The following is a 7,476-nucleotide window of genomic DNA, read 5'->3' as shown; positions in this document are numbered from 1 at the left end:
ACATCAAAAAAGAAAAATCAAAGTGGTAATCTGCTTCATTCAAATGGAGATGATGGCATTTCATAACCGTGGAAAAAAAAGAAAGAAAATCTTGGGGATGTGTCATTTGTTTTTCAGGATTTTCACCTCAGAAACTTGCAAGCAATGCTCTGACACATCTGTGCACTGCAAGAAATGACCAAACGTGCTGAGAAATTTTATCTTGTATCCAGACTTGAAGACCTTATCTCAGGAAATCTGCAGCCAAATTGTTTTACCGCAATTGCAGGAATGTATCCTAATCTCAATATAATTTCCCTTGATTCATTGCTGAATATCAACTGTTCAAGAAATATTCGTGACAAAGAATTAAACATTGAAACAAGTAATGTGCTCCATGCCTGTTTCAAAGGGACAAAATATCTGACTTGTAGATATGGAAAAGTCTGAATACAAAATAAAAAAATCCTTGCCAGGCTTGAAACGTTTTGCAGCATGGCAGCTAGAAATGTTATTTCATTAGGGTCCGCATTAGCCCGTGCTTTTATAAAGCAGCTGGTCTTCAGGGGGTCCACACAAAACGCTGGTTTCCTCTCCTTGTTCAGTAGATGCCCCCCCCCCCTTGATAAGCAGATTCAGCTGTGGCTTCAGAATTACTGAATGATGTGATCCACATACAACAGGGTTTTTTGTGTGTTTGTTTTTGATACATTGAGTACTAGTTTATCGCTGTTTATCCAGTTTACGACATTTTGTAACTCATTATTTAGAGCGTGAGAGTTCATTAGCTGTGGATACAGACATATATATATATATATATATATATATATATATATAAAGTAAGAGTCATATGCATACACTGATATACTTACTGGCCTTGTTCAGGATGAACAAGTAAATTCATGATTCATGAAAATGGAGTACAGTAATGATAATTTGTATTATTTTGCAAACCTATGTCAAAAACCATTCTCAGTTCGCTTGGTAATACAATATAGTTTTCCACCCAGCAGCTGATGGTCTGAAGCCACAACACGCTAATTTCGCCAATAAAGAAAAATGTCAAGGGGCGTCCGGGTAGCGTAGCGGTCTATTCCGTTGCCTACCAACACGGGGAACCCGGTTCGTATCCCGGTGTTGCCTCCGGCTTAGTCGGGCGTCCCTACAGACACAATTGGCTGTGTGTGCGGGTGGGAAGCCGGATGTGGGTATGTGCCCAGGTCGCTGCACTAGCGCCTCCACTGGTCAGTCGGGGCGCCTGTTCGGGGGGGGGGAATGGAGTGATTCTCTCACGCAATACGTCCCCCTGGAGAAACTCCTCACTGTCAGGTGAAAAGAAGCGGCTGGCGACTCCACGTGTATCGGAGGAGGCGTGGTAGTCTGCAGCCCTCCCCGGATCGGCGGAGGGGGCGGGACGACTCGGCAGAGTGGGGTAATTGGCCGGATACAACGGGGGAGGGAATTTAAAGAAACGCTGTCAATAACATCAAAGGCTGCACTAAAATCCAGCAGAACAGCTCCAGCTATCGACGTGTCGTGACGTCATCAAGCCAGTCGGACGGCGCAGCCGGAATCAGCGGTCACGTGGAGGAGATGAGAAGATGGCGCTGTCGGATGTGAGGGCGAAGGGCGTTCAGTAGCTGAAAAGGCATCCGGTTAAAGCGTAGAGGATGCCCAAGTGTCCAAAGGGTCAGGGGGTTGGTCAGGGCAAAGAGCGCCAAGAATAATGCTCAACATCCCGCCACAGAAGCGGCGACAGCAGATCTGTTCAGAATCAGCGCGTTGTTTTTGTTCAAGTCGGTGTCTTTCACTACCCAGAACACGATGAAACAATCACGCCGTAATCAAAGCCAGCGGTTGGATGCAAATGAAATAGAAACGCTAGTAAGGCGGTGTGTAAGGACCAGATGCAAGGGCGGGGGTCAGAGCAAAAGGGTGGATGGATATATGAGAGGAGAAGGAGAGGGAGAAACTTGAAAGGAGGCGGTGAGGTAATCGTGAGCAGGACAGAGGACGGAAATGGATGCAGCGTGATGGAAGAAATGAGAGCGAGATGACGTCAAAGACAAGGATGAGTAGAGACAATATATGAGCAAAGTGATGAAAGTCAAATTGTGTGGCGGTGGTGGTGGTGGTGGGGGGGGGGGGGCGAGCGGCTGCACGCCCGCCATAGAGGAACACTCTAGGCCACTAGACAGGAAATTGACAGGGGCAAGGAAATTCTGACGTAGGGAGCGATCATGCCCAACATACACTCAGTCACACAAAGACACACACACACACACACACACACACGCATGCATGCATGCATCATGCATGCATTCATGCAGAGGTGCACAAATACACACACACAGCATGAGAGGTAAACAGAGGCAGCATGCATTTAAACCCCCGGGGGCAGGGAGCAGCTGGATACCCTCTACCACTCTTATCCTGCCTTGCCCTTACCCAACCCGGGGAGGCTGCAAGGGACAGGGAGCTGTCCCCTAGGTGACCCGGAGGTATCACACGGAGAGGAGCCTACACGGGAGGAGATGGAGAGAGGAAACGAGACGTAAGAGATGGAGGGAGCCGGTCTGTAGCGCTGGGTAAAGTTGACACCGGCGGTTGCGTAATAGGAGGGAATATTACAAACCTCGGTACAGCCGTGCAGTCCTATCCACAGGTGCCACATCTCTCTCTCTCTCTCTCTCTCTCTCTCTCTCTCTCTCTCTCTCTCTCTCTCTCTCTCTCTCTCCCGCTCTCTCTCTCTCTCTCTCTCTCTCTCTCTCTCTCTCTCTCTCTCTCTCTCTCTCTCTCTCTCTCTCTCTCTCTCTCTCTCTCTCTCTCTCTCTGTCCTCTGTCTCTGTCTCTCTCTCTGTCTCTCTCTCCTCTCTCTCTCTCTCTCTCTCTCCCCGCTCTCTCTCTCTCTCTCTCTCTCTCTCTCTCTCTCTCTCTCTCTCTCTCTCTCTCTCTCTCTCTCTCTCTCTCTCTCTCTCTCTCTCTCGCTCTCTCTCTCGCTCTCCTTCTTTCGTGCACGCGCGCGCCCCCCTTTCTCGGTGTTGCACTTGCATATATTACACACTCAAGTTCACACACAACATATTTATGTGTACCACTCAAACACACACACACACACACACACACACACACACACACACACACACACACACACACACACACACACACACCACAAATTCACAGACATATATGACGAAAGAACCCCCCGTGAGGCGCTGTTGTTCCCTGTTCTCCACACAGCTGATCTAACCAGATATGACGGCGTGGACCCCTGAACACGTGACGTCAGCGCATAAAGCATATAGAACACACAAACAAGCTGAGGGGTCTGCCTGGTAGACCCTCAGTCTGCCAGGAAGGGTCTGGGAAGGGTCTGCCTGGTAGACCCTCAGTGCTGATTCTGTACTTAAAAATGATCACGGCTGGTATCGCATCCTATAAATCACACACACATCACACACACACACACACACACACACACACACACACACACGCAAAGAAGGCCGATAAAGGGAGGGATGCCATTCTGCAGCACTGAGGGCTAAAATGTGGTGGATCAACTGTTTTGTAACACAGATTAGGACGCCATCAGCGGGAGAGGGGTACTGGAACAAAACAAAACCACTAACCCAGGGGCAAAGACATCACTGTCACTGGCATCAAACCCTTGAGTGGCAGTGCACTCAAGGGTTCAGATCTGAATGAATTAATAAAGAATGTGCAAGAAAACACGTGTCTGTGCGCGTGCGCCGCGCGTGTTGTCTCTGCATGGCAGGAGCACCCGTAGGATCCTGAGAGCTGCCTTCTGTGTACGTATGTACAGATAAATGACAGTGTTGTAAGCATACCAAAGCCTTGTGTTTCACAGACTCCATTAAGATGTGGCTACTCCAGTCAGGCGTTTCTTTTATGCCTCTGCCAAGCATCTCTCTCTCTCTCTCTCTCTCTCTCTCTCTCTCTCTCTCTCTCTCGCTCTCTCTCTCTCTCTCTCTCTCTCTCTCTCTCTCTCTCTCTCTCCCTCCCCCCCCTCTCCCTCTCTCACACATACACACACACACACACACACACACACACACACACACACACACACACACACACACACACACACACACACACAGTGTCTCCGATGCTAACTCCAGGATAGACGTTCACCGTAAGGATGAATGGCAAGGTTTTTAATTTTGAAACACACAAAGGCAGTTTATCGTATCGTGCAATAAAATCGCCTTGTCAAACAGCCAAGGGGGGCGAAGGGGGGGCGGGGTGGTGGTGGTGGATGCAAATTCCTTCGACTGCAGACGAGCTCACATCTGGATGTCCTGTCCCCGCTCCTTACCGTTTCCTCCCCGCAGTCCATAATCAGATTATCATCTGTCAGTCTGGCTAAGGAGTGGAGATGCACTCTTAATGTGCAAAATGCCACAGGGCCGGAGTTGCTCTGATTCATCGCATCTTAAGTGACCTCTTGTCAAAGCATCTTACTCTGCTCCCAGTTGCCCCGATGCTTTTTTAGGATATCAATGGCCGGTCATCCCAACAAGCAGCATCTTTGTCTCGGGCTCCGAGCACGCGCACGCGCGCGCGCGCACACACACACAGACAATACATACTCACACTGCCCAGCTGTCAATTGAGCAATCTGCACGACACAATGACATGTTGGATCCTAGGAAGAGATCTTGAAATAAATACGACTACAGTCCCAAGACATTGGGGTTTTGTTTCTATCTGTGGATCACAAGCACCCTAGGCCACAGTCACCAAGCCAGAGCGGCAGACAATAAGGCTCTGTTGGGGCAAAAGTGTTTAAGATGGGGCATGATGCTATCTATAACCCCCCCTCCTCCTCCTCCTCCCTTACAGTGCAGATGGATTCAATCTTCCTGATGTGATATTCAGAGTTCCCTCAGGCCTCCAGTCTCCTCCGGCGGTTTTCGGTGTCCTGCACGAAAACCTTAATCTTTGCCACATCCAAAAACTCCTCTGGTCAGTCGGGGCGCCTGTTCATGGGGGAGCGGGGGTAGCGTGAACCTCCCACGCGCTGGCGAAACTCGTCACTGACAGGCGAAAAGAAGCGGCTGGCGACTCCTCATATATCGGAGGAGGCACGTGGTAGTCTGCAGCCCTCCCCGGGTCGGCAGAGGGGGTGGAGCAGCACCCGGGACGGCTTGGTAGAGTAGGGTGATTGGCCGGATACAATTGAGGAGACAAAGGGGGGCGGGGATTGGGAACATGACGTGTATACTACCTCTTAGAATGTTGTTATCCATGTCGGCACCGATGATAAATCAACTTTTGCACCATTCGAACCTTCATGATTACTGTGACGTCTGCAGTGCGTCCTCTTGTAACCCGCTCAAGAACAACATACAAGCAGGGTTAGGTTATTTACGGTGTAATTTCTCATTTCTAGGTATCTTTTAATTATATCTTTCACCTGCATGTTATTTTAGCCCAGCAGAGGGCAGTAGTGGTGCTGCAGATAAAGAAACCTACTGCATCGTTTCTCAGTGAGAGGAAGAGCGAAGTCGAAAACAGCAGGGAGTAGTAAGTACAGTAAGTTGGAGTTGAAACGCGAGCTGAAAGAAAAAACGGAATTAAAGAAATAGTTGAAGGGTTTTCTCCACAGAACCCAACTCTAAGCAAGTAACAGACAGGACGAGGTTGAAATTCTGACGGGGATTTTCGAGAATTGTATTCTTTTCTCCGGTGAGTGTCCTACTAAGTGTTGGATATATAGCCACGGGTCGGACCCTTTAGTCGAGCGGGTTAGCGACGAGATACGTGTTCGCGTCCCGGCTGCGGCAGTTCCTGCGGTTGCCTCCCGAATTCGCTACATCGGTGTCAGAAGTGGAATGCGGGTAGTGTAACCTGCATAGATAAGTAGACACGTTAAGCCCAATTTATACTCCAAATGTCGGCTAGCAGACAGATGTCTCTTGACAATTTTGACGTCACGAGAGACACTTTTTGTGTCTCCCAGGGCCGTCGTGTACACGACACATTTTCTTATGTCGCAGACTCGCGCGCATTATGTCGCTTAGCTGTGATTGGATAGTTGGATTGAAGGGACGAGGTGTTCGAGCGTTGCCATGGTTTTGCTTGAGAGCGTTGTTTACACGACGCGCGCTCATTCATAAACAGAACACTCGCTACTGTTTACAACACAGCGCGTGACGCGAAACGTTTCCATAGATACCAGGAGACAGTCAGCGACATTGCGACAAGCATAAATGCAACAACTCATGAGACACCTGTTTGTCTGCCGGGATAACGGGATAAGTGGATAACGGGTCGGACGCTTTAGTCGAGCGGTTAGCGATGTCGCCCACGGTACGGAAGGTACGGGTTCGCGTCCCGGCTGCGGCGGCTCCTGCGGTTGCCCCCGAATTCGCCACAATAGCATAATGGATTCGTTTCACGAGTAAATGAGATGTATTAACGTAAGCAAAAAAACAATGGGAGTTATTCTCAAGTTAAACTAACGAGAGTGTTGTTAGAAGCTATGTTTCACATGTGCAGCGATTGAGAGAATAGAATGTATACCAATTGTAAGCTGCTATATGGATTTTTGAGTGATATTAGTGTCAGATGTGGTCATGTTTAGTTTGATAAGTCATTGAATGTTGCCTTGCTATGCAGAGGTTTGTTGTTTGTTGTTTGTTTTAGATGATTTGGGACAGTCCATTGGACAAATCGCCAACGGACGCGCGGCAGACGAGCAGAGGGCGTGAAGAGGAACATCTTGCCAGCAACCGGAAGTGTTCTGCTCCACATGTCTCATTGTCATCGGGCAGATAAGCGCTGAGATCTCACCACACACTTAATGCAAAAACATACTACCCGGGTAGATGAACAGTGTTTACTTTTATTTTTTGGGGGGCTATTTCATCAGAGCTCTGAAAGACTTCTTTCATTTTCTATTTTGTGTTTAATGTTACAGTAAAATAAATGCCGGCCGTTTGAGTAAAACGTAATAGGTGTTTTGATTCCTCTACTCCTACTTGAAAAGTACCTTAAACAAGCACTTGCAGTTTACAGTATACCTGTCAAGTGCCCACCTTACCCTCTGTTCCCATTCCCGGGTCCAGGCCTCTCTGCAGACTCTTCCCCAGGGCTTTGGGGCACTCGGTTGGTGATGGTGCATGGGACGGCACTGCTTTGTGGTGAGGATATTTCTCATCTTTATACATTGTTATCCCAGCGTTCACCTTTTCCTCTTTTTTTGCACCATTTTTACTTCTGAATAAGTTACGATATCCTTTACCTTGCCCAGTCAACATCTCCTGCACGTCTACCCACCCTGGAAGAAGGACGCCTCCTCTGATCCTCTTCCCGAGGTTTCTACTGTTTTTCTTCTCTGGATTTTCTTATTCTTCTTCCTTCAAATCGTTACTCTAAGGACAAGGTGGGGTCACCCATCGGCGGTAACTGTAGATACCCGTTTTTCACTATGTGAATGATAAAAGCTCTCTGTGACTTTAACTGTGATTTAGG

This window comes from Lampris incognitus, chromosome 2 (genome assembly GCF_029633865.1).
Source record: "Lampris incognitus isolate fLamInc1 chromosome 2, fLamInc1.hap2, whole genome shotgun sequence".
In the NCBI taxonomy this organism is placed as follows: Eukaryota; Metazoa; Chordata; class Actinopteri; order Lampriformes; family Lampridae; genus Lampris; species Lampris incognitus.
Note: the sequence above shows the minus strand (reverse complement) of the source record.